This window comes from Amborella trichopoda, chromosome 2 (assembly GCF_054954075.1).
Source record: "Amborella trichopoda isolate Santa Cruz 75 chromosome 2, AtrichopodaSantaCruz75HAP2 v2.0, whole genome shotgun sequence".
NCBI classification, from domain to species: domain Eukaryota; kingdom Viridiplantae; phylum Streptophyta; class Magnoliopsida; order Amborellales; family Amborellaceae; genus Amborella; species Amborella trichopoda.
The window spans coordinates 45,467,426-45,486,913 of NC_142337.1; positions in this window are offsets into that span (position 1 = coordinate 45,467,426).

Genomic DNA, 19,488 nt, shown 5'->3' on the forward strand with positions numbered 1-19,488 from the left:
TATGGTGAAGCGCGCCCATTTTCCTGTACTTCGATGACATAGCAATTAATGGTGTTCCTCATTTCAGGTTCCTCCGGGCCTTGAAACAGGTAGAACCAATTTTGTTTTAGTAACTCTACTTTAGGTTTTCGGAGCAACACTTCCATCCTCTTTGAAAATTGTTCATCATCAAGTGTCCAGGCATAAAATCTTTCAAAGTAGGATGAGGCCATACTGTTGAATTGGGGGCCTCTGTTTCTTCCCTTCTTCATCTTCATACCCTGTTATGTAACATTTGGAAGTGTGGGAGGAGCCTCCGCAACTTTACTCGCTACGGATAACGTCATCTCGAGCTCTTGCAAACTGGCTCTTCTCAGAGCTTAGGCTTGCATATGCTTTTTCTCTTTGCGGCTTACGTAAGTAGTCTACTTGTACTCCGATACTTCCTAGGTATCAACTGAGGAGTTGAGAGTCCCAGCGTATTTTGAGCATAGCTCGAACAGCTCCATGTGAGGACAACCTTCAACCTTCTCCAACACAGGGATCTGATAGGTCCGATGTTCATGAGGGATAAGGTCGATGACTATGGTCCCCTCATTTATGTATTCTTGTATCGGATCCTTCATTGGCTAACAATCTTCCAGCCAGTGGGTACGGGAACAATGATATTGGCAGTAAGGGGTTCCTTTTATGGGAGGCCTTCTTTCTTATGTTTTTCACCTTTTCGAGGGGGGTATAGGTCCCATAATGAGAGGCTTCTCATATATGTCTGGTATCATGGCTTTATCAAAGTCGTAAGGCCCCTGATATAGGAGGTTCTCAGCTACCGGTTGGGGGTCAGGGTTTGCCCATCATGAAAGAAAGCATGTTGGCCATCACAGTCTCGGGCTCTGTTGTTTCTTGTTAAGTACACTTGAGTTTTCCATCCTTGATGAGGCCTTCGATGACATGTCCTCCCATCCATTCATATGGGTAGTAGTCAGTTCGATCTGTTTGACGGACTTGCTCGGGGTATCTTGACGCGGGAAGCGGAATGATTCCAGCCTCTAGAAGCTTTTCGAAGATCTCAAGAACCTGGTCTTTATCGAAGCAATACTTCCTATCGATGCGTCCGCAGTATCCACCTCTTCCTCCTCTTCCTCGTCCACGTCCCATAGGTTGTGGAGAGTCATAACTTCTAAGCGGTGGATAATTCTTTCCTCTCCTGTTTTGGATGACCATCGAAGTAGTCATGGAAGTTTTGGATTGAGAAGCCTTGGCTTTACCACTATTCGAATCCCTCCTAACGATTACTAACTTTGGGTCTGGGCCAAAACCCTCCATAAGACTTTCTAGGTTAACTGCATTGGTCACCAAGTCGTTGAAGTTATGGGATTTGGATGCGTGTAGGGTACTGCAATGTCGCATCTCATGTTTTTAATGCACATGAGCTCCTCTTGGTCCTCGAGGAGTGGGGTTGCCTGCCCTATGCTGACATTTCGCCATCGAGTGATATAGTCTTGCCTAGGTTCAGGTTCCCTCTACTTCACATTAAGGAGTTCAGCCAAGTGAACCACCCTTTCTAGGTTGTGAAACCTTGCCAAAATTGCTTTTTGCATTTGATTCCATGTAAATATGGCCACAAGGGATAGTCGTGAGCATCAGGCGAAATCTGGTCCTAATAGTGACTGTATAAATTGTCACATCAGGAGGTTCCCATTATTGGCTGAGTCTATGCACACAAACATGAAGTGGGCCAAGTGTTAATGAGGGCAGCCTTGGCCATCAAACTTTGGGAATTTAGGGCATTGGTACCTCGGAGGATATGGCACTACATCAACATATGCTGGGTATGGTTTTTGATAAGTATTAAGGGTTTGTACCCTCAGAATATGGAGTGATCATACTTTCTACATTGCCAAGATTCGCAATTCTCATCCATTAAGGCAATGTTGGTCGGAGATTAAAGCGGTGTAGGTGTGGGGGCTGATTGGTTCTCCATGACTGGATTCGAGGACTGTTGTTCTGAAGGGTGACGAGAATCATACTCATCCTCTGTAGGTTCACCGCATATCCCCAAGTGGTTTTCCTCTTAGTCTTCCATTGGGACTAAGTGTCCATACTTTTTCGAAGGCAACAGTATGAGCCATTAACAGCCCGATCAATGCTCCCCGTCTTGTTTGTGATAAAAGTACACCCAACACTTTCATCAAACAAGAAACATATAGGGATGGAAACTGTCGGCATACAAAATGATATGCATATCTGGTAAGTGCGAAAATGGTGTAAGATGCGAAATTATGCAGCACAGACACAAAATCAGACCAAAAAAGGGAGCTTCGTTGATAAAGGAAGGTGGGAGTCAGCCTTTATATATATATATATATATATATATATATATATATATATATATATATAAGAAAAAAAAGAAAGAAAAATGGAAGAAGAGAAAGCTCCGTCTGGATATGCCTTGGGGCATTACTCCCCAAAGTGAAACATTCTGCTCACCCAAGCCAGCTTCTGCCTAACCAAGGACAGGAGGTCCTTTACTCTCTCAAATTCTCCTCGACAGAAGTCAAACATATTCTGGTGGTGCTCCACCTCTTGACGAAGATGGACCACTATCTTTAAGGCTCAAAATTTCTTGGGTCTTCGGGTCCAGCATCATCCCAACCTCTAGGATATCCTTGAGGGACATGGAAATATTATCAGCAGCAGCCTCTTTGAGAAGGAGGCCAGGCCCACAACAGTAAAGGTTGCAGGGTGCTCCATTTCACCCTCAACCAGATCAGTGGCCGAAGGAATGTTAGTGGTATGCTCTCATTCACCCTCACTGCCACGAATGACAACAGTAAGGTCAAGATTGAGAGAAACGGAATGACGTGGAGGGAGAATAGGGGAAGATATGTGTTAAAAAGTGAAGGGTCGGAAACCACTAGGAAGATGAACTGATGAAACCCGCATAGCAGACAGATTTATAAAATCTTGTGAAGAAGCCGAGGGGTATTTTCCCAGTAAATGATGATGGATGTGTTGGGAAGTGGAAGATAGGATGGTTATTAGTTCTCGCGTCTAATTAAGATGGCAAAAAAAAATGCACATGTGGCACCTTCAAAGAGGATGTAAGGTATACGGTCTCAACAAGTCCACCCAAGATTGGCCGAACACTACACACCTTTTGAGGTTCTCCCACGCATGAAGCATTCAAGGTGCTTTTGTTGGGTGTACTTTTAGTCTTATGCAAATACTAAATACATTTTAATGAACACTTGATAAGGGTTGGGATACGAATGACCATTGGATAAATTATTAATGTACTTTATCTTAAAAGTATATTACTTAGTCCCCATATAAGACTAAGTACGAACGCTTCATTGAAGACATACAACAAATGTATGATGGATGACTGTCCTTGAATGGATGGTCAGAAACAAGCATGGTTCTTAATGGAACCACTCAAACATGCCCTTGACGATGTTCTAAGGATGGCTTAACCCATCACCGCCTCAATGACAATCTAAAGCTGCCCAGGGATGGTTTAACCCATTATTGTATTATCAACAATCTAAAGCTGGCCATAGATGGCTTAATTCATCACCGCCTCAAGATAGTCTCAAGCTACTGAGGGATTGCATAGCCCATCACCACCTCAACAACAGTCTAAAGCTGCCCAGGGATGGCTTAACCCATCACTGCTTCATTGACAGTCTAAAGATGCCCAGGGATGGCTTAATCCATCACTGCCTCAATGACAGTCTAAAGATGCTAAATGATCGCTTAACTAATTATTGCTTCATTGACATTCTAAAGCTGCCTAGGGAAGGCTTAACCTACTATTGCCCAACGACAGTCTAATGCTGCCCAGGGATGGCTTAACCCATCACTACATCGACTGTCTAAAGCTGCCCGGGGATGGCTTAACCTATAACCACATCAATCGGCAATTTAAAGTTGCCTGGGGATGGTGTAACCTATCACCACATCAATCGGTAGTTTAAAGCTGCTTGAGGATGACTTAACCCATCATCACATCAATCGATAGTTTAAAGCTTCCCAGGATGGCTTAATCCATCACCAGCTGCCCGGGAATGACTTAACCCATCACCACATCAATCGATAGTTTAAAGCTACCTGAGGGTGTTTAACCTATCACCACATCAATTAGTAATCTCAAGCTGCCCGAAGACGGCTTAACCCATCATCATCACCCGACAGTTAAAGCCTTAAAAGCTTTACGTGTCGTGCAACATTTGTTAACCAAAGGGGAGATTACTTCCTCAATACAAAGAGTTCTCTTATGAGATTAGTACCGTTGGATTCTCGACTCATTTCTTTATCACCCTTAAAAGGTGTAACATGGATTGAATTGGATAATGGAAGTGGTTACAGCCCACTGATGACAGTGACAAATCCTTGATTTTTCTCCCGTGAGACAATGAGGTTCGAATGTTTGAAATTCAAAACAAACACCAGCGATTATACCTGCATGAACAATATAAGAGGCAAACAACATTGTGAAGATAAGGACTACGCTCTGCAAACTCTGTGATTCAAATGAATGGATAAGTCCAAGATGAAGATGGAGGGTGAAGATTCAAAGATGGGAAATCCATTGTTATCCCTTGAAAACCATTAATCAATAGTATAAAAAGAGGACCTCTCTATTGAAGAGGGGGTCACACATTTTTTATAGACACATATTAGTAGAGATAAGTGTTTTTGCGGGGTTTTGCCTCAGTAAGAATTGAGAGTGGAAAATAGAGTGCGATATTCAAGGCACAAAGAGAGAGATAATCGTCTCCTACAATTCACTTAAGACCTGTTTTCTTAGGAAGACCAGACCCGAAGGATAATATTCTCATGTACATCCACAGGTATATGGGCTGATATGCCCTCGATGTTATCTTGTCCCTTCCGATATGTCTGTATATTTTTTCCCTTTAAAAACGAATATATAGGTTTCAAAGCTAGAATCAGAGGTCTTCAACTTATTTTAATTTTCTTTCGTCGATGTAAATTGTAAAAAATAATTAAACCTCTAGAATTTCTCAGTACCCAATATAGGATAAAGCCTGTGTTTGTGACATGAAGTGCACAGGTGAATTTAGCCCCGAATGTGATATCCTTTGATTTTCTATTGAAGTCAATGTTTGTTTAAACATTCCAATTTTTAAAGAATCCACATTTCCGAGCATCCAGTGGCATCGGCAAATTATGCAAAAATGGAAGCAGTATTACGGGAGCTACATATTGTTTTTGAGTGATATAGGACGTGGTCTTTTATTGTTGAAGGAGATTCGATGAACATTATAAATTGGTGTAATAAGGAGGCATGGAGTTTGCGGGAAAAATGGTGGAGATCATGGATATTATAGCTCAGATGGTTGTCTCATTTCAACATGTGCCTAGATAGGAAAGTTCGATAGCAAACGATTTTGCGATAAAAGGGGCTCAATTTGCTGATTTGGTGGTTGCTAAGGACCTCCTTCTTTGACTTCTCTCTCTTTTGTTGTAAATCTGTCATTTTTCTTAGAGATTAATGAAATTATAAGTACTCTTGTCACAAAAGAAAAAAGAATGAATGGGTACTGAGCAACTTTATGTCATACCATAAAATCAAAAAAGTCGGGTGATGGCCTTTTCGTCTCAACGAGTAGAGTATAGAAATCGATATTGATTTTGTAAGCCAATCGAGTCACTATAGTCGAGTTGACTCTTTTGATGGAATCCTCTTTTATATTGGAATCATGAGTTTTCTTCTCTGTCCCATCTTCCCATCATAGAAACCACTTCCTACTATTCTACTTGACTCGCCCGTTTCGAGCTATCTTTCCATCTTGCTCATTCACCTACCAGCACGTTTCGAGCCACCTTTCCATCTTGCTCATTCACCTACCAGCAGCAGTTCTTTGAGCGAATGAACCAAACCAGTTGTATGGCACAAATCCAAAGGCGCCAATTTCTTGTAGGGAGTGGGGAGCAAAGCACTACGATTGGTGGCGGCGCAATGGCTCTTGGTCAATAGTTGCCTCTTTGTTCTGCAAGTCGATTCGTTTCTGACGTTAAGCTCCAAGCACATCGTAGGAACTACAAAAAAAAAGTTTTTTTCTCTTTTGTATGTTTATAGTTATCATCGTCAATGATTTCATTTTGATAGTTTTTGTGATTACATGGATTATATCTATTTATAAAATACCTTGACGATTCTAAATTGTTAGTACATAGAGGCCAATAAGTCTATATTTGATTGAGTTGGCACCTGGCAATTGTCTAGATCATATTTTGAGATGCAATTAAGATGGATGATTTTCATCTCTGACTCTTTCAGGGTGGATACATCTTTTTAGGTCCTTAACCATGAAATAGAAATGAGTTTACACGTTTGGGTGATGTAACACTTCACCAAACCATTTTCCTTTTTTAGTTAAAACCAGTGGTTTAAAAAACGGATCGGTGACCCGGATCGGACACTCCAAAAACCCATCTAGATCGGTGAATCGACGATCCGGATCGAGAATCGGACGGATTAAGCTTTAAAAAAAAACTAAAAAAATTATTAAATTTCATTATAATTGTTTTTTTTTAGGAATCCAGTAAAAAATGGGGGTACTGCGTTATTAACTTTCATTTTTTCATCAATTTGCGAATAATGATATGTTATTTCCCTATATGAACTTATGCTAACCATTAAATTTACAACATACAAAAGAAAAATCATAGAATTGTCATGGATAAAGTATATAATCATACATGGACTATAATAAAGAGTGAATTAAATCGATGAAAAAATGGCTACTAAAATCTCAAATTGGCGGAAAACCCTAATTCGCTAAAAAAAACCCAAATTATTACAACCTAATTAATTATAATCCAAAATTATTACAACCTAACTATAATATTATATATTGACATTGAAATTGTTGGTTTATATTTTATAATTATTTTATTAAACAAATAATAAAAAATCCAAAAAAATAATAAGATGTGCTACATTTTTTTTTTTGGAATTGTATTACCTTTCTTTTTTTTTTGACAACAAAAATAAGAAAATGATGCTACCAAGGTACTTTTTAATTTTTTTATACTTTTTATCTTATTTTTTGACAAGAAATACTTGTTATATTACCTTTTAATACTTGTTATATTGCCTTTTGTTTTTTTGACAAGAAAATAAAAAAAAATTATATTACGATTTTTGTTTTTGAAAAACCTTTTATTTTTTAGTTTTTTCCTTTTACTTTATTTTCTTCCTTTTAGATATTTTATTTTTGAAAAACCTTTTATTTTTATTTTTTTCTTTTTACTTTACTTTTTTTTTTTGAAAAACATTTTATTTTTCAAATTGTGAGACGTTACTTTACTTTAGTTGGATGGCGCCTAAGGGGCTCGATGTGAGACGTTATTTTTCAAATTGTGAGACGTTACTTTAGTTGGATGGCGCCCAAGTTGCACCATGTAAGAATAATGTAATTTGAATTGCCGTCTAAACATTATAATGAATTTTTACGCACAATGTGTAGGAATTATCCCACATCGAAGTTTTAATATAAGTCTGCATGGTATAAATGCTTCTATCGGGCCATCAATAAATGTGTAAGTTACTTAGCAAAATTGAGACCTGACGTGTGGCATAAAAAATGCCCTTAAATTTTAAAATTTTTTTGGACTTTACCCCTAACAGTTGAAATCGCCCGTGTCACTGTAGCAATCACCCGTGTCACTGTAGCAATCACCTGTGTCACTGTATTCGTCGATTCGTCGAGTTATCGTTACGAATTGCCCCGTTCGCTCTAGACACGGGTGATTTTGTGTAATGTGGTGGAATCGGTATGGGGGTGCCGATTTCTATGTCGAACTGGTTAAAACCTTTAATATAGGGAAATTATCACAAACATATTCTTTTTGCGGTATCTTCTATAATTGTTTTATTTTACACTTCTCTTTTTTGTTAATTTATTTTCATTTTCTCAAAATGTCTCGGTTCAGTCTCCAAGTGCCAACTTGACTTAATGCTCAATTCAGTTCGACCCATGGAGTACCCACGCGCACTCTTGATTTGCCACAGGGCTCAAGTGTGCAAGACGGCGCTGCAAGCATAGAGTGTGAACCCAAAGCTTATGTTCCGAACGCGATAATTGAGTTTCTTTATTTGTTTTTGTTCTTTAACTTTTTCTCTTTTTTGGTACATAGGGGATACAATTCACTCATTTTTCTTTCCTTTATTCAGCCTTGGTCACTCTAACCCACCCTATGGCAAATCCATCTACCGACCCACCCTGAGCTTTATGACTTAAGAGTGCCGTCTCGAGGACATTTTAGGAAAAAAGAAAACAAAGAGAAAAGAAACATGGGTGTAAAATGTTAAAATTATAAGACATACTCTAAGTACAACAGAAAAAGATATTTTCAAAAATTCTCCTTTATTCAATTTAAATGGGTTTAGTTTCACGATTCATTATTAAGCATTCACTCACAACAAACAACTTGGGACACACTAACTAAAGGGTGCAACTTGGGACACTAACGAAATAGTGAGGTTTATATAGGCGCGCATGTTAAATAATCAAAGATGAATATTCAAAACCTGTTCAAAGATGCATTTTTAGAATTGATGTCTTTTATATGACCTGGAATTTATTTCCACTAAAAAATTAAAGCTCTAATAATAATGTAGATAAAAAAGATCTATACACATTTGAAAATCTTGAAAATAGATAATTCAAGTCATTTGTAACAATATATACAACATTTAATACTTGAAACCAGTGTTTTAAAAAACGATGAGTCACAACGGACTCACCCGAGTCGACAAGGGAATCGGCCGCCCCGTGTCGATTTCAGTAAAATACAAAGAATGTGACTCGCCCGAGTCGACACGGGAATCGGCCACCCCGTGTCGATTCCAGTAAAATACAAAGAATCGACCGGCTCTTGATACGAACCACACAAGAATCAGCCACCCCTCAGAATCGATCGGCTCTAGATAAGAACCACATAATCGATCGGCTTTAGATAAGAACCACACCGGAATCAGCCACCCCGTATCGATTTCAGTAAAATACACAGAATCAACTGGGCTCGGGCTCTAGATAAGAACCGGCAAGATAAGAACCGGCGATTCGCTGCGTCAGGCTTACTTCAGTGGTTTCATAAACAACTTTTTTGTCGTGCTCACCTCAAACGCATGCAGATACAAAGAAGACGTTCAGACTACTTTTTATGTTGGCATTCACTCTCCAAAATTTTCGATGTGGGACTTTTAGTTTTTAACCACATATTGTTGCTGCGAGGTGGCATTTTCATTCGCTGCAAATTCCAAATGACGTTCTGCTTCAGTGGGAGCATATTATCCATTTGCTCCCCCATACAAATCTCGAGCCTATACTCTTAAGACTTTGGTGATGTAACTTCTTGAGGAAATATGAACATTAAAAAAGATATTTTTCAAGTCCACTGTATTACTTGAAAGTCCAAGTTTTAAAGAACCCATTTTTTTTTTGTCTCAAAATAATCATCTAGTTATTCTTAATTGGATCTCAAAAATCAAATAAAGAATATCCTAGTCGCATTTAATCATCAATTATTTTCCCACCATATTTTTAGTTTTTTTTCAAAAAATAAATAAAAGTTATCTTGACAAAAAAATAAAAGTTACATTGACAAAAAAATAAAAAATGTTGACAAAAAATTAAAAATACCTTGACAAAAAAATAAAAGTTACCTTGACAAAAAAATAAAAGTTATGACAAAAAAAAATAAACATTACCTTGACAAAAAATTAACAGTTATGACAAAAAAATAAAAGTTTCCTTGAAAAAAAAAAAAAAATTGTTAAAAAAAATAAAAATTACATTGACAAAAAAATAAATATTATGGCAAAAAAAAAAAAATTTACCTTGATAAAAAAAGAAAAACTACCTTGAAAAAAAACAACGTTTTGTCAAAAAACAAAATAAAAGTTACCTTGACAAAAAAAAAAAAATTTTTGACAAAAAAAATAAAAGGTATCTTGACAAAAATAATAATTTTTTGTCAAAAAATAAAATAAAAATTATCTTGAAAAAACACTAAAAGTTACATTGACAAATAAAATAAAATTTATCTTGACAAAAAAATAAAAGTTACCTGGGTAGCACTGTTTTCTTATTTTTCTTATCAAAAAAATAAATAAAAGGTGATACAACAAGTATTTATTGTCAATAAATAAATAAAAAATAATACAACAAGTATCATGCTTTTCAAACATGCATTTGAACTGCGATTATTCCAAAAACCTAAAAAGATTTTTTAAACCTAAAAAAATTGATTTTGTGTTATTTCGAAAATTGATACGTATTCTAATTTTTACATTGATAACAAAATCTTATATTTTATTTATTAATTTATTTGCATTATAAATTATGTAATTTACTATTTTTCTTATAGTTGTCAATAATATTCTTTAAATTAGATGATTGCGTAAGATATTTTGGATTTGTTATTATTTGTATAGAAAAAGAATTATAAAATGTAAATCAACAATTTCAATTTCAGCATATAAGATTATAGTTAGTTAGTGGTGGCCATTTTTTGTGGTCATTTTTTCATCGATTTAACCCATTCCTTATTGTAGTCCATGTATGATTATATATTTCATCCATGATAATTCATGATTTTTGTTTTGTGTGATGTAAATTTAATGATTAACTTAAATTCATACAGGGAAAGAACATCTTGATATTTACTTATTAATGAAAAAATGAAAGTTAATAATGTAGACCCCTATTTTTTATTGGATTACTAAAAAACAACATTTATAATGAATTTTAATATATTTTTTTGAATTTATTTAAGGCTTAATCCGATCGATTCGGTCAATTCCCGATTCAGATCGTCGATTCAACGATCCGGATGGATTTTTGGGGTGCCCGATCCGAGGCACCGTTCCATTTTTTAAACCATTGCTTGAAACTAATTTTTTTTGCATATCTATATAACTTGAGGTCATCGAGTTCATCGATTTCAGGATTTTCCAATAGCTACACAACCTTATGGGTTTTTCATATGCTTATCACTTGTATGACATAAGTGGGGAATACATACCCCTACCCGTTTTTAGAAATAATTAATGTGTTTTTAAAAATAATTAGAGGTTTTCAAATGCGTCGGTAGGAGTGGAAACTCAAGTGGTGCTACCACGACCTCAACCCCAATGTTGAAACTCTATGTAAACTTTTCCTCCACTAAATGGCATTATCTATAGGGTATATGTCCGCTTAGAAAATCAAAGGGACCCTACTTTGGCCAGCCATGTTGCTAGCAATTCAACCAAATCACTCGTGGAAATTTATCACTTGGAAGTTGGAACCTACACTATTCACAGAAATGTGTCGGTTGATGGCATCAATCGCAAATGATAATCGTTTTATGAGACTTAAAATGGGGCGCGGTACAAGATCAAATTCCATAATCGTTTTTTGAGACTTAAAAAAGGTGCAGTACAATAACGGGGTCACCCATCCTAGTGCCACTCATGTTCAAACACCGCTTAAATTGAGATTCAGTGCACCAATGCAGGAATGGCCGCACCCATTCTCGGATGATCTTTGGTTGCTGAACTTGGATGGCCCTCATCAGAAGAGGTAGGGGTGGTAGTGGACCCGATCAGACCCGGAGCCCGACGGGTAGACCAGACCTCGGGCCAGGTATAGGTCCAAATTTTGGATGTGAAGACTATTCGGGTCTGGGTCAAACGAAGTCCCAACCCGTACCTGGAGTCATACGGTATATGATGTCAATCATGTGTCCTTAGACGCACACTAGGTGTTCATATTGTCTCAATATTGGCAACATTTACAATATTATTGCTAACGAAAAAGGAAGTCATAGTCATATAAGGTATATGATGGTTAAAAAAAAGTGAAAAAAAAAAAAAAAAACGTCATAGTCATAGAGTGACAATGGATCCAACTGGGCCAGTTCATAGTTATAGAGTGGCAATGGATCCGACTCGGCTTAGGACCTGACAAGGAGACCCATGACCCGAAGGGTCAAGAAATGGGGTCCAAATTTTAGACCCGAATATGATTCGGGTACGGGTCCAGGTCCGGGTCTAGCCGACCCGTTGCCATCCCTAAGAAGATGCATTTGATTATAATATGGTACTTTAATGTCTTCCATAGACCTTTGATTGCAATATAATTCTCGTTTTTAGATTTATGGTGCCAACTAGGGGAGCCACGCATCCCATGCAAAGAACCAAGCGTGCAAGGATCACTAAGAAAAAAAAGGATCACTAGGGACATGTTGTACCCACAGGTGATGTAGTGCCCCACACGTGTGCGACATTAAGGAAACAGACATCGTGCTCCACACCCTTCTACACAAGGTAGCCACGCGCGCATCACGTGAACGTTGACGAGGGCCCTCTCTCTTTATCGGCCTTATGCTTTTGCTCGCTTCTTTTGGTCTTTTGCCATGCTTTTTTCCCAATTTTTTTTTTCTTAAACCATTCCACTACGATTGTGAACCTTTACCTTGATTGAAGTCGTATGCAAAAAATTAGGATCCACTTGCAACCAACACGTGAGCAAGCTTTTTTCTCCTCATTCTCAAAGGGTTTGTATGTGATACAAAAGCTCTGAATTGCAGGCTAACCTATCCATTAATGAAGAAAAATAAATAAATAAATAAATAATAAAAAACCCAAAAGATAAAGAGGAGAGCATGCTTCCTCCTACATAACCAAATGTACAAATGGTGCTTTGGCTAATTAGTTCTTATGTTTCGTATTGTTGTTGTTGTTGTTTCATTTTATGCTCACAATAAATCTACGATATGTTTTGTAATGTGACAACAAAATAAGAATTGTTGTTAAATTTATTTAAAGTTTCAACAAAAAATTGTCAAGTATTACTTTAGTGACACTAGTCAGGCTATAAAATTAATATATATATATATATATATATATATATATATATATAAAATAGCTGCAAATCATAATCCTATATCATGTCATCTTTACATATCCGATTTTTTCATTGCTTTTTTTCTAACCAAATCTAAAATATTCACGATTCTATAACTTATCTTATTTTTTAGCAATCCGTATTTCTGGTCCAATTTTTTCCTCCGACTTTTTGAAATACAACCGATTTATTACCGATGTGTTGGTCTACCGATATTTTATTATTCCTAAGTTGCTAACTAATTTTTTTTACAAGAGTACTTAACTTTTATTAGAAGAAATAGGAGAACAATACATCAGTTACAACAAATCAGAAGAAATAACTAGAGAATTAAGACACCCTCCTTTCTTTGCCAAGTCATCTGTAACCCCGTTTGCTTCTCTTAAAACATGTTGGAAAGTAACCTCCCGAGAAGAGAGTAAATCCGTAACCTTCAACTATAGAGATCTTAGTCACCAAGGAGGTTTACAGATAACAGAACACTAGTTAATAACAATAAGAGAATCCCCTTCAACAATCAAATAGCCCCTCATTTGTTTTTCTGTCCAAATCCTTAACCCTTGTGACAATCCCTCCAAATCAGCATGATTAGCAGTTGTTACACCATACGGACCAGCATAACAAAAAAGAATAGCACCTATATTGTCTCTATAAAGCCCTCCAAAACCAGTATTACTTGGGTTTCCAAAATAAGAGCCATCAAAATTAATATTGTAGCTACCCAAAGGCGAAGGAACCCAACTCAATCTTGGTCTGTGTTAAAAAATCGATACTTTAATCAAAATTTCCAAATTATTGAAAACATTGACTTTAGAAACTCCAAAGCCTTTCTTTGTGATCTTGAACCAAATCCACATCGTATTAAGAATTTTATATTTGCGTTCCTGAACCTCCAAAACCACACCATCGAAAACTCTTCTATTTCTTTCCAAGCATAATTCCCAAGTAATGGCACCCCTCGTAATATTCCTAATTATCACACCAATTTTAGGAAAGCCAACCAAAGAGAAATGCTTCAAAAAATGAATCAAAGAATCAGGCATAATCATGGAGATCCTATTTTCTGTAAAGCTCATTGCCAAATGTGAAAAGAAAATGGGAAAAACAAAAATAGATGAGCACATGATTCTTCATCCTTTTTACAAAACAAACAAATATTAACTAAAATCTTCCCCCTATTTCTCATATTATTTATAGTTAGCGCCTTACCTTGTAGCTTAACCCAAATAAAACCTTTAACTTTAAAGAGAATCTTCCACTTCCAAATATCCTAAAACTCTAAGTGGCTCCATCTAATTCGATCATGAAAAATCAGTGAATAGGTAGAGCGCACTAAAATTAGACCGTCCACTTCAGGTTCCCATACAACTTCATCATTCGCCACTGGAGACAAATAAACATCCGCCAAAACGTTGAGAATGCCCGCAATTTGATCTGCCACCACCTCAGGAACTCAATTATACCTTCAAGTAATGTTCCAAATAATAGAATAATCAACATTTACACCCACTTCATTTACCCTATAGCCAATACATCCGAGCTAACTATGATATGAACAAAAAATTCGTTAGAAACTTAGATCAATTTGGTTGTAGAATATTTGATATTTTGTGATCCTTCATTATTTCTTGATGCATGTCTACCATAGCAGATCGGGGTGCTCTATTTCTGAACTCTTGGTGGTTCGTGAGGTTCAGTTTTGTTTTACTTTTCCCTATTTTTGTTTGGAAAACTGTTTCATGTGGGCTGGACCGCATTTCTACAATATGTGGTCCAAAGGTATAAGTCATCTATCTTAAAGTTGGATGCAAATAGGTGGTCTATCTAAAAATAATTATAACCAACGGTCCAAATGTTTTCTCAATATAATTATTATTTCTAATTTTCATTTTTTTCATATTCATGATATCCATGTTAAAGATTTTATAACCTCTAAAAATTAGGATCAAATTATATTTAAAAAGTATAATTATTGCCAAGCTGCATTTCTACAATATGCGGGTTGGCCACATACAAACCATGTCCTCTCTATTTTGATGTAATTTCCACATTAATAAAAAGAAGTAATATTTGTCAAGAAAACAATTAGGTGTGGAAATTTCGTAATCTTGAGATTCGTGCTAAGAAAATCAGAAAAAAATATAAAAAACCATTTGAGTTATTGATTGCTTAGATCACGTCAGGCTGTTTACTCCAATACTATTGGGGCCCTAAAAAACGTTTTGCTTGTGGAGGCAAGGGTTTAAATTTTTTGTGTGGGGGTTTCTGTGTTGATGACGACATGAATGATGTTTTCGAAACTTCAATGTTTATTTTGATTTTGTATCGGATGTTGTTTTTATGGATGTAGATTTATAAGGTATAGAATTTATAAAAACAAAGTAAAACCTTATTTTAGGGTAAAATAGATGTTATGTATAATTTATTGCAATAGTTTTAGAGATTGAAATCCTTATTTTAATCACAACTATAGTGGACACGTCTAAGATGATCCATTTGAAGGTTTTTCAATGCCAAAATTGTAATTTCTTAGTAAATTTTGAGGTGAGGCTTTCGTAATTTTGATAAAACTGCAGCCTTATTAAACCATTTTCCTTTTGTAAATCACCGAAAATCATAATCGAAAATCATTGGTGTGATGTAGCACCTGATCAATGTACGAATCATCGTTATTTAAGTGAATTAATGGTAGCAGTCAGCAAACAAAACACATTGTTCAATCAAAAGTAATGGACAATTCATGCAAAATATGAAAATAGTTTTAAGTCATTGTATCAAGGAAACTGTGACATAATCAAAGAAGCTTCCTAATTTTAAGATAATTTCTTATTGTATAAAATAGCTTAAAAAATCAAGCAACAAAAAGATCCAAATAAAAGGATGAAGATCTCGTGGATCTAATTTAATCAATCTTTCATGAACTCAAATTCTAAATTCTCCTACAAATCATCTCCAAAACAAACTCTAAGAATTTCACAAAAGCATGTGAATATTACTATGTTAAATTGTTTATAGAGAACATATCACCTTAGACTAGATTTTTAGGTTTCATTTTTCTATAGGTCCAAATTTTCAAAACCTATATCATAGCATAAAGATAATATCCCATATTTTCTAACCTTCTAGACCAACTTTTTCCATTTTTATCCCCATCTATTTAGCCCATAAAAAGATATACTTTCTTGTAGACATGAGGGTGCATCCCTAGTATGAGGGAACACCCAAGTGGACCGCAGTTCCTTCTTGTTTGACTTATAACATGAAGGGAGGTGGGGAAAGGTTACACGTCTTCATGAGGTTATACTTCTACATGAGAGGGTTACACCTCTTCATGAGAGGGCACTTTCTCTTAAGGGGGGGGGGGGGGAGGGTTGAAGGTCTATAAATATACTACAACACACGTAAGAAATGTGTGAAAGCTCTTCTTGAGAGATAGAGAAAAAGTGTGAGAGAGAGTACAATCCCCCTCTTATTTGAGATCTAAGTAGAGATCCGGCCCTGAGTGATAAATAGTTGTACGTCATAATCGAGTTTGGACTGCTCCTATCGCATCTGTTGGAGTGTTTGTGAGTTTTCACCTCGCTCGGGATTTGTGGGTGGAATTGATGTTGGCAACTCTAGTAGTTATTGACGTGCATATGTGAGTTGATCATTCCTCTCCACATTTGTTCACAAAAATTGTTGTGCGAGTGCTCAGGTATGATACCTGATTTTCGGTTATTTTATTTTGCTTCTGCTTCGGCCATTGGACCGTATTTTTTTCCATCATTGGTATCAAAGCCATTGTGAAGTCGAGTTCCCGATTGTGCTCATATAATCGTTCCCTCCTTACTTGTGAAGGCTTAGCTGTCGTTAGCCAATGATGTTGCAAACTGCACATAATAGTTTTATTAGCAAGTGTAAAAATGATAATCTAAGTATCACAATGTATCAAACAAACCATGTGACATTCATATTAATTGGTGCAATTTTGTTGTTTTGACTTAGAATGGCTTCTAAAAATGTGATTGTGGATCTCACGAAAGGTGAAAAGTAGAATGGGAGCAATTTTCCTATGTGGCATAGGAAAATACAATACCTTCTAAATGAGCAATGTACACTTGAACACTTAACTACCATTAAGCAAAAACCTGAACATGGTGCCGCTGAAGAACTTGTCCGCGAATATGAGGCATGAGATAATGCTGACCGTAGCACTCACTTTACTTTGCTAAGTGCTATGGTTAATGACGTCATTCGTGAATTCGAGGGATTCATCAGACAAAGGCCATGTGGGATGCGCTTCAACAGAAGTATGCTGGCACTTACGCTGCTCGATTGTGAGCCTTATCTATGGCTTTTGAGACATACAAAATGTGTCGATGGCCGACCATGTCCAAAAAATGTCTTAAATGATACGTGACCAAGAGGCAGCTGAAAACAAACTCAGTCACGAGCAATAGATGCTTAGATTCCTTAGGTCTCTTCTAGAATATTGGGAAAACATAAAGTCATTGATGTTGCATAATGAAACTGTAACAACTTTTTCCCAACTTTCTCATCACCTTGAGATAGAGGTTGAGTTCTACTCATCTTCTGGAGCTGGAACCGCTCTTTGCCCAATCCAGCAAGACCTCGAGGTAAGTTTAGAAATGGGGTACCTCAAAGGAAAGAGCAACCTAAGAAAAAGGATGAGGAAAAAAAAAGACCAAACATAGACGCACAAAGGAAAATCCAAAATAACTTGCTACAATTGCGAGAAGAAGGGTCACTATGTATGTGAATGTCCCCAACCTAGAAAGGTACGAACTAATTTCCCTGGCTATACAAATGTTTGCACTCAGGTGCTTGTTGCTCATTCACAATTTACTGAGTGGATTGTGGATTCAACGACAAGGCATATATCAAGGGATCGATAAGAGTTCGTTGAGCTCCAAAATTTGCCGGTTAGAAGTCAGAAGATCTTTTTGGGGAATTGCGCATCAGAGGATGTGCTAGGGGTTGGAACTTACCAACTCTGATTTCAAAGTGGACATACCCTTCTTCTCCATGACGTCCTCTATGCTCTCGAAATGAGAAAAAGTTTGCTTTCAGTTCTATGTCTAGTTAGAGATGGTTGCTTAATCAGTTTCATGCTTAATTATGTTACCTTTACATTTCCAGATGGTTTTCACTATTATGGCCAGATTTTAATGACTTACTTATTTTGGATAATAATGACATTAATTTTTCCCTTCTTTCTACCTATATGACATCGTCATCCTTTTCCACCTCTTCTATTACATACAACTCTATAATGTGGCATGTTAGGCTTGCTCATATAGGAAAAGATAAGATGATCCGGTTAGCTAAACAAAGATTGTTGCCTTTATCCAAAATAGACCTACCTATCTATGAATCATGTATAGTTGGAAAATCAACTAAAAAGTCATTTCCTAAAGCAAAAAGAGAAATCAGTCTTCTAGAGATAATACATTCTGATATTTGTGGTCTATTTAATGAGATGACCCATGACGGTTCTCGTTATTTTATCACATTTATTAATGATTATTCTTGCTATGGATATGTATACCTAATCTCGCATAAATCACAAGCAATAGATTGTTTTCACCGTTTCATGCTAGAGGCTGAAAATACATTGAACAGAAGAATTAAGGTTCTTCGTACTGATCGAGTGCAAGAATACATATCTGATCAATTCAAGAAGCTTTGTGAGAATAAGGGAATCCGAAGACAAGAGACGATGCCTTACTTCGCAACAAAATGGTGCTGCAGAAAGAAGGAATCGTACTCTGATGGACGTGATGCGGTCTATGATGGCTCACGCCAACCTCCCAATATCATTTTGGAGAGATGCACTCCTCACTGCGATATATGTCTTAAACAGAGTGCCATCAAAATCCGTTCCCAATACCCCTTATGAGTTGTGGATAGGTAGAAATTCAAATCTTTCTCATTTACGTCCTTGGGGGTCAGCTGCACATGTTCACATCTCTTGTCAATTAGACAGGTGGTCTTTTGAATGCATTTTTATCAGATATTCTGAGCACTTTAAGGGATGTGTGTTATGTCATGAGCATGATGGTGGTGGGATAAAAGTAATGGAATCTCGTGATGTAGATTTTATAGAGACAAAATTCCCTAACAAAGAAGCGGTCTCGTAATAGTGGGAGTCTTTCCATGGTTGCCAATGATAGTGGGAGTGAGCCACTGGTTGAGAATGAACATATGACCCATAGTGAGTCACCGACCATGCTAGAAACACTTATTGAGAGTGGATCGTGGGTTAAACTTCGAAAAAGTTAATGTGGGAAAGTTCCTCGTAGACACTTGTCTCACATGCATTTTACTTGATGCTGATGAGCTTAGCTCATTCCAAGAGGCATTGAATTCTCCTGCTGTGGACCAGTAGATGTCTGCTATGAAAGATGAGCTTAGTTCTATGGAGCAGAATCAAGTTTGGGAACTAGTGGATCTGCCGCCTAATAGAAGATTAATTGGAAATAAATGGGTCTTGAAAATCAAGAGGAAGGCAGATGGAACTATAAATAAGTATAAAGCTCGTTTAGTGGCGAAAGGGTTCACCCAAGTTGAGGAAGTGGAC